Source organism: Cryptomeria japonica, unplaced genomic scaffold (assembly GCF_030272615.1).
Source record: "Cryptomeria japonica unplaced genomic scaffold, Sugi_1.0 HiC_scaffold_521, whole genome shotgun sequence".
Lineage (NCBI taxonomy): Eukaryota > Viridiplantae > Streptophyta > Pinopsida > Cupressales > Cupressaceae > Cryptomeria > Cryptomeria japonica.
In genome coordinates, this window is record NW_026729335.1 from 55,001 (window position 1) to 70,000 (window position 15,000).

The window sequence follows — 15,000 nt, forward strand, 5'->3', positions numbered from 1 at the left end:
GACCAACGCATCACCGGAAGACAACCGCCAAACATCGAAAGAGTCGCGATGCTCCGCAACCTACGTGCAAAGCGGTCGCACACCGGGTAAGGGAGTGAGAGCCCCAAACATAGCTGGGCGAGGCGCTCACTCCGCTCTTTAATATCTCGTTAATACCGCCAAGGAAATGGCACAAGCACACACACACAAGCATCCTCGGAAGAGGACAGTTCGAGTGACAGGTCAAATCCAAGAGTTCCGAAGACTACCTCCAGGAACAATCGGGAACAAGACCGATTACAAGTCGTCGAGTCTGTTACTGGGCGAACACGAGATGCGCACAGGAAATCGATCAGCCCTCACAATGGCCCAAGGCCAGAGATCGGACTGCTACGATTTACCCCAACAATCATCGTGCCACTCTTCGCAGAGAGGTGATAGACGCCAACGAGCCCGCGCATAGCAATCGAGGTGTAAAAAGGGCGTTGAAGGCAGGAAGCCTGGACGAAAGAGGCTACGAGGTCACCTCGAAGCGGTCTAAGAATCGGGCGCACTTGGGGCGACTACCAGTGCCAACCCCTTATCCCGCGGTGCGTCCGACACACAGAAATTTCCAAGGCGGCCAAGGAGCCTCCCCGCATAGCAATCGGGGTGTGAGGTTACGGATGCAGCATTGATAGCAATCGAGGTGGGAGGCGAAGGATGCAGAAGTGAGAGCCGAGGGATGTAGCAGAGATAGCAATCGGGGTGTGTGATGCAGAAGAGATAGCAATCGAGGTGTGCGGTGGGAAGGGCCCAGCAGCCAGAATGCATGAAGCGACGGATGAAGCAGTGATGACAACCGGGCTGTGAGGAGAGGAGGGATGCAGCCAAGAAAGCAATCAGGGCTCGAGGCAAGGGATGCATCAAGGATAGCAATCATGTTGTGAGGCGAGATTCCAAAGGCTAAACGTGAGAGGCTGCAGGGTCGACTCAGAGAGGTCTATGCATGTGAGAGGCTGAAAGCAAGGTCAACTCGGAGCGGTCTATGCATCGGGCGCGCTTGGGGCGACTACCAGTGCCAACCCCTTATCCCGCGATGCGTCCGACAAAGAGAACGTTCCAAGGCGGCAGAGGAGGTTACCAGCCGAAGGATGCAGTAGCAATAACAGGTATAGTTCCGCGGCGGCCGAGAAGACTCACCGCATAGGAATCGGGATGCGAGGCGAGGGATGCGGCGGGAAGGCCCCGACGGCTAAACGGAAGAGGCTGCAGGGCCGCCTCGGAATGGTCCAAGCATCGGACGCGATTGGGACGACTACCAGTGCCAACCCCTTATCCCGCGATGCGTCCGATACACAGATAGTTCCAAGGCGGCCGAGGAGCCTCACCGCATATCAATCGGGGTGCGAGGCGAGGGATGGGGCGGGAAGGCCCCAACGGCTAGACGGAAGAGGCTTCAGGGCCACCTCGGAATGCTCCAAGCATCGGACGCGCTTGGGGCGACTACCAGTGCCAACCCCTTATCCCGCGATGCGTCCGATACACAGATGGTTCCAAGGCGGCCGAGGAGCCTCACCGCATAGCAATCGGGGGTGCGAGGCGAGGGATGGGGCGGGAAGGCCCCAACGGCTAGACGGAAGAGGCTTCAGGGCCGCCTCGGAATGGTCCAAGCATCGGACGCGCTTGGGGCGACTACCAGTGACAACCCCTCATCCCGCGATGCGTCCGATACGAAGATGGTTCCAAGGCGGCCGAGGAGCCTCACCGCATAGCAATCGGGGTGCGAGGTGGGGGATGCGGCGAGATGGCCCCAACGGCTAGACGGAAGAGGCCACAGGGCCGCGTCGGAATAGTCCAAGCATCGGACGCGCTTGGGGCGACTACCAGTGACAACCCCTTATCCCGCGATGCGTCCGATACGAAGATAGTTCCAAGGCGGCCGAGGAGCCTCACCGCATAGCAATCCGGGTGCGAGGTGGGGGATGCGGCGAGATGGCCCCAACGGCTAGACGGAAGAGGCTGCAGGGCCGCCTCGGAATAGTCCAAGCATCGGACGCGCTTGGGGCGACTACCAGTGACAACCCCTTATCCCGCGATGCTTCCGATACGAAGACAGTTCCAAGGCGGCCGAGGAGCCTCACCGCATAGCAATGGGGGTGCGAGGTGAGGGATGCGGCGAGATGGCCCCAACGGCTAGACGGAAGAGGCCACAGGGCCGCCTCGGAATAGTCCAAGCATCGGACGCGCTTGGGGCGACTACCAGTGACAACCCCTTATCCCGCGATGCATCCGATACGAAGATAGTTCCCAGGCGGCCGAGGAGCCTCACCGCATAGCAATCGGGGTGCGAGGCGAGGGATGCGGCGAGATGGCCCCAAAGGGTAGACGGAAGAGGCTGCGGGGCCGCCTCGGAATAGTCCAAGCATCGAACGCGCTTGGGGCGACTACCACTGCCAACCCCTTATCCCGCGATGCGTCCGATACACAGATAGTTCCGAGGCGGCCGAGGAGCTGGGGGATGCGGCGAGATGGCCCCAACGGCTAGACGGAAGAGGCTGCAGGGCCGCCTCGGAATAGTCCAAGCATCGGACGCGCTTGGGGCGACTACCAGTGACAACCCCTTATCCCGCGATGCGTCCGATACACAGATAGTTCCGAGGCGGCCAAGGAGCCTCACCGCATAGCAATCGTGGTGCGAGGTGGGGGATGCAGCGAGATGGCCCCAACGGCTAGACGGAAGAGGCTGCAGGGCCGCCTCGGAATGGTCCAAGCATCGGACGCGCTTGGGGCGACTACCACTGCCAACCCCTTATCCCGCGATGCGTCCGATACACAGATAGTTCCAAGGCGGCCGAGGAGCCTCACCGAATAGCAATCGGGGTGCGAGGCGAGGGATGCGGCGAGAAAGCCCCAACGGCTAGAGGGAAGAGGCTTCAGGTCCGCCTCGGAATGGTCCAAGCATCGGACGCGCTTGGGGCGACTACCAGTGACAACCCCTTATCCCGCGACGCGTCCGATACACAGATAGTTCCAAGGCGGCCGAGGAGCCTCACCGCATAGCAATCGGGGTGCGAGGCGAGGGATGCGGCGAGAAGGACCCAACGGCTAGACGGAAGAGGCTTCAGGGCCGCCTCGGAATGGTCCAAGCATCGGACGCGCTTGGGGCGACTACCAGTGACAACCCCTTATCCCGCGACGCGTCCGATACACAGATAGTTCCAAGGCGGCCGAGGAGCCTCACCGCATAGCAATCGGGGTGCGAGGCGAGGGATGCGGCGAGAAGGACCCAACGGCTAGACGGAAGAGGCTTCAGGTCCGCCTCGGAATGGTCCAAGCATCGGACGCGCTTCGGGCGACTACCAATGACAACCCCTTATCCCGCGACGCGTCCGATACACAGATAGTTCCAAGGCGGCCGAGGAGCCTCACCGCATAGCAATCGGGGTGCGAGGCGAGGGATGCGGCGAGAAGGACCCAACGGCTAGACGGAAGAGGCTTCAGGGCCGCCTCGGAATGGTCCAAGCATCGGACGCGCTTGGGGCGACTACCAGTGACAACCCCTTATCCCGCGATGCGTCCGATACACAGATAGTTCCAAGGCGGCCGAGGAGCCTCACCGCATAGCAATCGGGGTGCGAGGCGAGGGATGCGGCGAGAAGGACCCAACGGCTAGACGGAAGAGGCTTCAGGGCCGCCTCGGAATGGTCCAAGCATCGGACGCGCTTGGGGCGACTACCAGTGACAACCCCTTATCCCGCGACGCGTCCGATACACAGATAGTTCCAAGGCGGCCGAGGAGCCTCACCGCATAGCAATCGGGGTGCGAGGCGAGGGATGCGGCAAGAAGGACCCAACGGCTAGACGGAAGAGGCTTCAGGGCCGCCTCGGAATGGTCCAAGCATCGGACGCGCTTGGGGCGACTACCAGTGACAACCCCTTATCCCGCGACGCGTCCGATACACAGATAGTTCCAAGGCGGCCGAGGAGCCTCACCGCATAGCAATCGGGGTGCGAGGCGAGGGATGCGGCGAGAAGGACCCAACGGCTAGACGGAAGAGGCTTCAGGTCCGCCTCGGAATGGTCCAAGCATCGGACGCGCTTGGGGCGACTACCAGTGACAACCCCTTATCCCGCGACGCGTCCGATACACAGATAGTTCCAAGGCGGCCGAGGAGCCTCACCGCATAGCAATCGGGGTGCGAGGCGAGGGATGCGGCGAGAAGGACCCAACGGCTAGACGGAAGAGGCTTCAGGGCCGCCTCGGAATGGTCCAAGCATCGGACGCGCTTGGGGCGACTACCAGTGACAACCCCTTATCCCGCGACGCGTCCGATACACAGATAGTTCCAAGGCGGCCGAGGAGCCTCACCGCATAGCAATCGGGGTGCGAGGCGAGGGATGCGGCGAGAAGGACCCAACGGCTAGACGGAAGAGGCTTCAGGGCCGCCTCGGAATGGTCCAAGCATCGGACGCGCTTGGGGCGACTACCAGTGACAACCCCTTATCCCGCGACGCGTCCGATACACAGATAGTTCCAAGGCGGCCGAGGAGCCTCACCGCATAGCAATCGGGGTGCGAGGCGAGGGATGCGGCGAGAAGGACCCAACGGCTAGACGGAAGAGGCTTCAGGGCCGCCTCGGAATGGTCCAAGCATCGGACGCGCTTGGGGCGACTACCAGTGACAACCCCTTATCCCGCGATGCGTCCGATACACAGATAGTTCCAAGGCGGCCGAGGAGCCTCACCGCATAGCAATCGGGGTGCGAGGCGAGGGATGCGGCGAGAAGGACCCAACGGCTAGACGGAAGAGGCTTCAGGGCCGCCTCGGAATGGTCCAAGCATCGGACGCGCTTGGGGCGACTACCAGTGACAACCCCTTATCCCGCGACGCGTCCGATACACAGATAGTTCCAAGGCGGCCGAGGAGCCTCACCGCATAGCAATCGGGGTGCGAGGCGAGGGATGCGGCGAGAAGGACCCAACGGCTAGACGGAAGAGGCTTCAGGGCCGCCTCGGAATGGTCCAAGCATCGGACGCGCTTGGGGCGACTACCAGTGACAACCCCTTATCCCGCGACGCGTCCGATACACAGATAGTTCCAAGGCGGCCGAGGAGCCTCACCGCATAGCAATCGGGGTGCGAGGCGAGGGATGCGGCGAGAAGGACCCAACGGCTAGACGGAAGAGGCTTCAGGGCCGCCTCGGAATGGTCCAAGCATCGGACGCGCTTGGGGCGACTACCAGTGACAACCCCTTATCCCGCGACGCGTCCGATACACAGATAGTTCCAAGGCGGCCGAGGAGCCTCACCGCATAGCAATCGGGGTGCGAGGCGAGGGATGCGGCGAGAAGGACCCAACGGCTAGACGGAAGAGGCTTCAGGGCCGCCTGGGAATGGTCCATGCATCGCACGCGCTTGGGGCGACTACCAGTGACAACCCCTTATCCCGCGACGCGTCCGATACACAGATAGTTCCAAGGCGGCCGAGGAGCCTCACCGCATAGCAATCGGGGTGCGAGGCGAGGGATGCGGCGAGAAGGACCCAACGGCTAGACGGAAGAGGCTTCAGGGCCGCCTCGGAATGGTCCAAGCATCGGACGCGCTTGGGGCGACTACCAGTGACAACCCCTTATCCCGCGACGCGTCCGATACACAGATAGTTCCAAGGCGGCCGAGGAGCCTCACCGCATAGCAATCGGGGTGCGAGTCGAGGGATGCGGCGAGAAGGACCCAACGGCTAGACGGAAGAGGCTTCAGGGCCGCCTCGGAATGGTCCAAGCATCGGACGCGCTTGGGGCGACTACCAGTGACAACCCCTTATCCCGCGATGCGTCTGATACACAGATAGTTCCAAGGCGGCCGAGGAGCCTCACCGCATAGCAATCGGGGTGCGAGGCAAGGGATGCGGCGAGAAGGACCCAACGGCTAGACGGAAGAGGCTTCAGGGCCGCCTCGGAATGGTCCAAGCATCGGACGCGCTTGGGGCGACTACCGTTGCCAACCCCTTATCCCGCGATGCGTCTGATACACAGATAGTTCCGAGGCGGCCGAGGAGCCTCACCGCATAGCAATCGGGTTGCGAGGCAGATTATTGGGAAGGGAACCCCCTGGGATGCGGCTCAAGCAGTGCCCAAAGGGACTGGAATGCGGAATCACATCGAGAGACCCAAATGCTATACGAGGGCTCAAATCGAATTATCGATTTGGCCACGACATGGACGCATCGGAACGACTACCTTTGCCGAACCACTCGCAATTGCATCCATACCGAAACCAATAGACATTTCCGTTAGAGCCCTCGCATAGCATTCGGGAATCTCGCATGCCCCTCTAAATCGACCAATGCTGGCGCTCAACGAAAATCCGAGCGCTACCACCGTTCGAGCGCCAGCATTGGTCGAGTTAGAGGGGCACGGGGGAGAATGCTCCAGTCAACACCTCCCCTATATAAGTTATTTGTCCGATTCTCGCACAACCGTAGTCTGCCTCGTCGAATCAAACAACGGTCCCAGATTCCGACTTCCGTTCCGTAGAGACCCAAAAGCTAGATGGAGGCTCGCAAGAAAGAGAGTCGGCGCATAGCAATCGGGTTTCTCGAACGTTTAGGGACCGAGCTCACTTGCGGATAGGGCAAAATCCGCCAAGCAACCCAAAAGCTAGACGGGGGCTCGAATCGAATCGCCTAGGCGGCCACAACAACGACGTGTTGGATCGACTACCAGTGCCAAACCATTCAGCAAGACTAGTCTGTGTCGAGGCCGGATAGAGATTCTCAGAGAGCGCCCGTATAGCATTTAGGAGACCTGCCGCGTCCCTCACACTCGACAAATGGTGGTGCACGTTTATAAATCCGAGCGATCCCAACCCTTTCAAGCACCAACATCGGTCGAGATAGAGGGGCACGGAGGGGGCTGCGTGAGACAACACAGTCCCCTATATAAGTTATTTGTCCGATTCTCACACATCCGAAGAATGGTCATCAAATCGGACAACAGCCCAAACTTCCGACTTCCGTCCCAGAAAGCCCAAGAGCTATCTAAAACGTTCATGGCCGGAACTCGATCGCGGCTATACCAGTCCGCCAAGCAACCCAAAAGCTAGACTGGAGCTCTAGTCGAATCACCTCTGTGGCCATTGCAAGGACGTGTTGGAGCGACTACCATTGCCGAACCATTCCGCAGGTCGAGTCCATACCAAGGCCGCATAGAGATTCACGATGAGCTCCTGCATAGCAATCAGGAGACTTGCCGTGTCCATCACAATCGATAAATCCTGGTGCAAGATTTTTGCATCCGAGCGCTCCAACCAGTCGAGCACCAGCATCAATCGACATAAACGGGCACGGGGGGAGGATGCTCGAGAACACTACCTCCCCTATATAAGTTATTTGTCCGATTCTCAAGCAGCCGAAGTCTGGTCATCGAATCGGGTCAAAGACCACAACTTCCGACTTTACCCACAATGCAAGTCATCGAATCGAACATCGGCCCCCGAGTCGGACTCCATGCGTATGTCAGGTCATCGGACCCAAATTCCGCCTTCCTGCGCATGGCGGGCCATCAATATCAACTCGGTCATCGGACCCAAACTCCGCCTTTCTGCGCATGGCACGCCTTCAAATCGGTCATCGGACCCAAATTCCGCCTTCCTGTGCATGGCGGGCCATCAACATCAACTCGGTCATCGGACCCAAATTCCGCCTTTCTGCGCATGGCACGCCATCAACTCGGTCATCGGACCCAAATTCCGCCTTCCTGCGCATGGCAGGTCATCGGACACAAATTCAGACCTCGCCAATATGCCTACGTATCGAATCGGTCATCGGACCCAACTTCCGACTTCATCCATACTGTAGGGTCTTTGAGGTTGGCGCGGTGCGCTCAACCCGGGGAGTCGACCCATCGAAGCATACACCTCCCCTATATAAGCTATTTGTCCGATTCCCACACCTGTGTAGTTTGCACCTCTGACCAGGACATCGACCCCAACTTCCGAACTCGACTGCAACGACGGCACCAGCGCCTTGGTGCGCACCTTGCGACGCACAGTCCCAACATTCGCCTTCCTGCACATGGCAGGTCATCGGACCCAAATTCCGACCTCGCGAGTATGCCTACATATCGAATCGGTCATCGGACACAACTTCCGACTTCATCCATACCGTAGGGTCTTTGAGGTTGGCGCGGTGCGCTCAACCCGGGGAGTCGACCCAACGAAGCATACACCTCCCCTATATAAGCTATTTGTCCGATTCCCACACCTGTGTAGTTTGCACCTCCGATCAGGACATCGACCCCAACTTCCGAACTCGCCTGCAACGACCGAACCAGCGCCTTGGTGCGCACCTTGCAACGCACAGTGCCAACATTCGCCTTCCTGCACATGGCAGGTCATCGGACCCAAATTCCGACCTCGCGAGTATGCCTACATATCGAATCGGTCATCGGACCCAACTTCCGACTTCATCCATACCGTAGGGTCTTTGAGGTTGGCGCGGTGCGCTCAACCCGGGGAGTCGACCCAACGAAGCATACACCTCCCCTATATAAGCTATTTGTCCGATTCCCACACCTGTGTAGCTTGCACCTCCGATCAGGACATCGACCCCAACTTCCGAACTCGACTAAAAAGACCGCACCAGCACCTTGGTGTGCACCTTGCAACGCACAGTGCCAACATTCGCCTTCCTGCACATGGCAGGTCATCGGACCCAAATTCCGACCTCATGAGCATACCTACTAATCGAATCGGTCATCGGACCCAACTTCCGACTTCATCCATACCGTAGGGTCTTTGAGGTTGGCGCGGTGCGCTCAACCTGGGGAGTCGACCCATCGAAGCATACACCTCCCCTATATAAGCTATTTGTCCGATTCCGACACCTGTGTAGTTTGCACCTCCGCTCAGGACATCGACCCCAACTTCCGAACTCGCCTGCAACGACCGAACCAGCGCCTTGGTGCGCACCAAAAGTGCGCACTTTTGGAGGGCACTTTTGTGCGCTCCAAAGGTGCGCACTTTTGGAGGGCACTTTTGTGCGCTCCAAAGGTGCGCACTTTTGGAGGGCACTTTTTGGAGGGCACTTTTGTGCGCTCCAAAGGTGCGCACTTTTGGAGGGCACTTTTTGGAGGGCACTTTTCTGCGCTCCAAAGGTGCGCACTTTTGGAGGGCACTTTTTGGAGGGCACTTTTCTGCGCTCCAAAGGTGCGCACTTTTGGAGGGCACTTTTTGGAGGGCACTTTTCTGCGCTCCAAAGGTGCGCACTTTTGGAGGGCACTTTTTGGAGGGCACTTTTCTGCGCTCCAAAGGTGCGCACTTTTGGAGGGCACTTTTGTGCACTCCAAAGGTGCACACTTTTGGAGGGCACTTTTTGGAGGGCACTTTTCTGCACTCCAAAGGTGCGCACTTTTGGAGGGCACTTTTTGGAGGGCACTTTTGTGCGCTCCAAAGGTGCGCACTTTTGGAGGGCACTTTTTGGAGGGCACTTTTGTGCGCTCCAAAGGTGCGCACTTTTGGAGGGCACTTTTGTGCACTCCAAAGGTGCGCACTTTTGGAGGGCACTTTTCCTGCGCTCCAAAGGTGCACACCTAGGTGAGCACCTTCGACCACACCTTGTAGCACACCAAACTCTGACTTTCGACTTCATCCGCAATGCAGGGTCTTTGAGGTTGGTGCAATGCGCACAACCAGGGGAGTCGACCCATCAAACCCAACACCTCCCCTATATAAGCTATTTGTCTGATTCTCATACATGCGTAGCCTGCAGGAGCAATTAGGACATCGACCCCAACTTTCGGCTTCTAAACGAAAACAAGGTCTTTGAGGTTGGTGTAATGCGAACAACTAGGGGAGTCAACCCATCAAACCCAACACCTCCCCTATATAAGCTATTTGTCTGATTCTCATACATGTGTAGTCTACAGGAGCAATTAGGACATCGACCCCAACTTTTGACTTCTTAACGAAAACAAGGTCTTTGAGGTTGACGTAATGCGCACAACCAGGGGAGTCGACCCATCAAACCCAACACCTCCCCTATATAAGCTATTTGTCCGATTCTCATACATGTGTAGCCTACAGGAGCCATTAGGACATTGACCCCAACTTTTGACTTCTTAACGAAAACAAGGTCTTTGAGGTTGGCGTAATGCGCACAACCAAGGGAGTTGACCCATCAAACCCAACACCTCCCCTATATAAGCTATTTGTCTGATTCTCATACATGTGTAGCCTGCAACAACGATTAGGACATCCACCCCAACTTCTGAATTCGTCTGCGTTGACCGCACCAAAGGTGCACGCCTTGGTGCTCACCAAAATCCGACTTCCGACTTCTTCTGCTATGCGGGGTCTTTGAGGTTGGCGCAGTGCGCACAACCAGGGGAGTCAACCCACCGAATGCAACACCTCCCCTATATAAGCTATTTGTCTGATTCTCATACATGCGTAGACTGCAGCAATGATTAGGACATCCACCCCAACTTTTGACTTCTTAAACAAGACAGGGTCTTTGAAGTTGGTGCAGTGCACACAACCAGGGGAGTCGACCCATCAAACGCAACACCTCCCCTATATAAAGCTATTTGTCCGATTCTCATACGTGTAGTCTGCAGCAGCGATTAGGACATCGACCCCAACTTCCGAATTCGTTTGCATTGACCGCACCAAAGGTGCACGCCTTGGTGTGCACCTTGGAGTGCACTTTGGTGCTCACCTCGGTGCACACTTTGGTGTGCACCTCGGTGTGCACCAAAGGTGCGCACCTTGGAGCGCACCAAAGGTGTACACTTTGGAGCGCACCACATAGGGTCTTTGAGAGGTTGGCGCAGTGCGCACACCAAGGTGGGTGTTGAGGTGCGTGCCGAGGTGGGTGGGTGCTAGGGTGCGCTCCATGGTGGGTGCCAGGGTGGGTGCGTGCTAGGGTGGATTCCAAAGAGGGTCATAGGGTGGGTGCCAAGGTGGGTTGGTGATATAGTGGGTTCAAAGGTGGGTACTAGGGTGGGTTCCAAGGTGGGTCACAAGTTGGGTGCCAGGATGCGTGGGTGTTAGGTTGGGTGCCAAGGTGGGCTCCTGCGTGGGTGGGTGCTAGGGTGGGTTTCAAGGTGGACGCGAGGGCGGGTGCCAAGGTGGGTAACAAGTTGGGTGTTAGGATGGGTGAGTGCTAGAGTGGGTGCCAAGGTGGGTGGGTGCTAAGGTGGATGCCAAGGTGGTTCACAGGGTGGGTGGGTTCTAGGGTGAGTTCCAAGGTGGGTCACAGGTTTAGTGCTAGGGTGCGTGTCAAGGCGGGTGTCGAGGTGCCTGGGTGCTAGGGTGTGGATGCCAATGTGGGTCATAGGGTGGGTACTAGGGTGGGCTGCAATGTGGGTGCCAAGGTGGGTAACATGCTCGGTTGGTTCTAAATTGGGTGTCAGGGTGGGTGTGCACCCACCTTGCCCGAGGTGGGTGCCAAGGTGCCAGTGTGGGTGGGTGCTAAGGTGGATGCCAAGGTGGGTGAGAAGGTGGGTGATAGGTTGAGTGGTAGGATGGGTGGGTGCCAAGATGGGTCACAGGGTGGGTGCAAGGGTGGGTAGGTGCTAGGGTTGGTGTCAGGGTGGGTGGGTGCTAGGTTGGGTTCCAAGGTGGGTGCGAGGGTGAGTGTCAAGGTGGGTCACAGGTTAGGTGCTAGGATGGGTGAGTGCTAGGGTGCAAAGGTGCCAGGGTGGGTGCTAGGATGGGTCGATGCTAGGGTGAGTGGCAAGGTGGGTCCACAAGTGTCAAGGTGGGTGCCGAGGTGGGTGCCAACTTGGGTTCCAAGGTGGGTGCCAAGTGGGCGACTGCTATGGTGGATGCCAAGGTGGGTCACGGGGTGGGTGCCAAGTTGCTAGGTTGTGTTCCAAGGTGGGTGCCAACGTGGCTGCTAGGGTGCGTGGGTTAAAGGGTGTGTCACAACGTGGGTGCCAGGATGGGTGCGCACCCACACTGGCCAAGACGGGTGCAAGGTTGGGTTCCAAGCCCGGTCACAGGCTGGGTGCTAGGATGGGTGGGTGCCAAGGTGGGCACCAGGGTGGGTGCACCCACCCTGGCCAAGGTGGGTCACGGGGTGGGTCCTAGGGTGGGTAACAGGGTGGGTACTAAGGTGCGTGCCAAGGTGGGTCATGGGGTGGGTGCCAAGGTGGGCACCAGGGTGGGTGTGCACCAACCCTAGCCAGGGTAGGTCACGGGGTGGTTGTCGGGGTGGGCGTCAAGGAGCCAAGGTGGGTGGCAAGTAGCCAAGTTGCGTGCCAAGGTGGGTGTCGGGGTGGGTGCCAAGGATCCAAGGTGGGTGCCAAGGAACCAAGGTGGGTGTCTGGGTGGGTGCCGAGGTGGGAGCCAGGGTGGGTCCCAAGGTGAGTGCAAAGGTGGGTGCCAGGGTCAAGGTGAGTGCCAATGTGGGTTCCAAGGTGCCAGGGTCAGGGTGAGTGCCAATGTGGGTTCAAAGGTGCTAAGTTGGGTGCGAGGTTGGGTGCGAGGGTGGGTGGGTGCCAAGGTGTGCTAGGTGGAAGCCCGGGTGGGTCGGCATCCCATGGGTGTCGAGTTGGGTGCCTGATGGGTGCTTCTTGTCAAGTTTTAGTCGTCGGGACTCATTTCGAGCCTTAGAGGTCGTTTCTTGTCCGGTTGCCCTGTCTTCGACCTGGGAACCCAATTTTGGTCCTCGGGTCCCATTTTTTTTTGTCTCGCATCCCACTTTTGGCCTGTGGCCTTTTCGGGGTCGATTCTCGTTTTGGGCATCAGAGCATGTTTCTTCTCCTAAAACCCAATATTTGTTTATTAAGTCTCGGAACACATTTTTGTTCTCGTGGACCCATCATGGGTCTTGGAACGCATTTGTGGTCCTTGGGTCCCATTTTGCATCCCGAAACTTGTGTTTTGGTGCTTGATCCCTATTTTGGGTGCCCACCTTGCACCAAGTGCGCACCCGGGGCAAACCGAGCGCCTTGGTGCACCGGGGCAAGATCGAGCGTGCACCCGAGGCGCCCCGAACATGCACCAAGGTGCACTCGGCCCACATGTGAGCGCAGGTCGTTGCGCCCGAGGTGGTGTGTGGGCACCGCGTTGCAGACGGGACACTGCACGCACACGACGCCCCGTCCAGGTGCACGCACGTAGGCCGGGCCGGGTGCACACCCGACGCCCTAGCAAGGTGCGCGCACCCGGGCAGGGCTCACACTTGGCGAACGGGGCGCACTTCGCGAGGGAGGGTGTGCACCTCGACGGGGGTGGGTGGCCGGGGTGGATTCGCACGTGGGTCGCGGTTTGCTAAGTACACACTGCGACAAGCTCATAACGGGTGCGATCATACCAGCGTTAGTGCACCGGATCCCATCAGAACTCCGCAGTTAAGCGCGCTTGGGCCGGAGTAGTACTGGGATGGGTGACCTCCCGGGAAGTCCCGGTGTTGCACCCTTTCTTAGTTTTTCGCCGGGCGTCGCAATGCTATTTGAATAAACCTTTTGCCCGTTTGCGTTCTCGTCGGGGCCGGGCCGGGCCGGGGTGCGCTGCCCGCACTACCGCGCGCGCGGGGGCGACACCGAGCGCGCACCCGAGGCGCCCCGAGCACACAGGCCACGGTGCAACCCGGGCGTTGTGCGCGCACCCCGGTGCGCCCGAGGTGCTGCGCGCGCACCCAGGTGAAATCGGTGTGCACCTCGGCCAGTGCGCGCTCGGTCGAGTCGCGCACGTTGGCCAAGGTGCACGGTGATGTTTCTTACTCTAAGGTTCCGCACCAGACGCCCGGGACAGGTGAGCGAAGCTGGGCGGGGCCGGGTGCGCGGCCGGGGCAGGTGCACGCAGCTGGAGAGAGCTTTGGAGCACACCAGAGGTGCGCACCTTGGAGCACACTTCGGAGCGCACCAATGATGCGCTCCATTCAAAAGTTTCCTGAAAAGGCAAAAAAAGTTGAGATTATAGAATTTCCCACTTGAGAGATTGTAAAAAAAAAAAATTTAAAATGAAGGAAACGCGGGTGCCAAGGTGTGCGCGCCCGGGTGCGCAGCCCAGCCAAGGTGTGCGCACCAAGGCGCCCACCCTGGCGAAGGTGCACGCAAGGTGCGCACCCGAGGCAAACCGGACAATTAACCCAACTTTCGACTTCGCGCGCACCTGCGCACCTTGGAGCGCACTTCGGAGCGCTCCTTGGTGCGCACCAATCTTGGGCACCTCGGAGTGCACCATGGCGCCCACCAAGGTGCGCACCCGGGGCAAACCGAGCTCCGACTTCGTGCGCACCTTGGAGCGCACGAAAGGTGCGCACCATGGCGCCCACCAAGGTGCGCAGCCCAGCCAAGGCGTGCGCATCAAGGTGCGCACCCTGGCGAAGGTGCGCACCCGGGGCAAACCGAGCTCCGACTTCGTGCGCACCTTGGAGCGCACAAAGGGTGCGCAACCCAGCCAAGGTGTGCGCACCCCGGGCAAACCGAGCTCCGAATCGTGCGCACCTTGGAGCACACTTCGGAGCCCTCCTTGGTGCGCACCGATGTTGCGCACCTCGGAGCGCACCCGGGGAAAACAATGCAATTAACCCGACTTTCGACTTCGTGGGCACCTCGGAGCGCTCTCGGGTTCGCACCTCGGAGCACACCGAGGTGCGCACCTTTGATGCGCTGCCTTCACCAATTTCCAGAAAAGGCAAGAAAACATTGAGAAGGTGTGCGCACCGAGGTGCCCACCCTGGCGAAGGTGCACGCGAGGTGCGCACCCGGGGCAAACCGGGCTCCGACTTCGTGCACGCCATGCTGCGCACCTTGGAGGGCCATGGTGCGCACCTTGGAGCACACTTCGGAGCGCTCAATGGTGCCCAACCCAGCCAAGGTGCCCACCGCGGCGAAGGTGCACGCGAGGTGCGCACCCGGGGCAAACCGGGCTCCGACTTCGTGCACGCCGCACCTTGGAGCACACTTCGGAGCGCTCCTTGGTGCGCACCAGGGCGCGCAACCCAGCCGAGGTGCCCACCCCGGCGAAGGTGCACGCGGGGTGCGCACCCGGGGCAAACCGGGCTCCGACTTCGTGCACGCCATGGTGCCC

General features: G+C 59.3%; 1 non-coding gene across 1 annotated transcript; it reads left to right on the forward strand.

The window, feature by feature from the left end:
- The first annotated feature begins 13,265 nt into the window (after positions 1 to 13,265).
- LOC131872123 (5S ribosomal RNA) lies at positions 13,266 to 13,384 on the forward strand. The gene has a single exon (XR_009370302.1). It is a non-coding gene; the product is annotated as a 5S ribosomal RNA (ribosomal RNA).
- Positions 13,385 to 15,000: the final 1,616 nt, after the last annotated feature.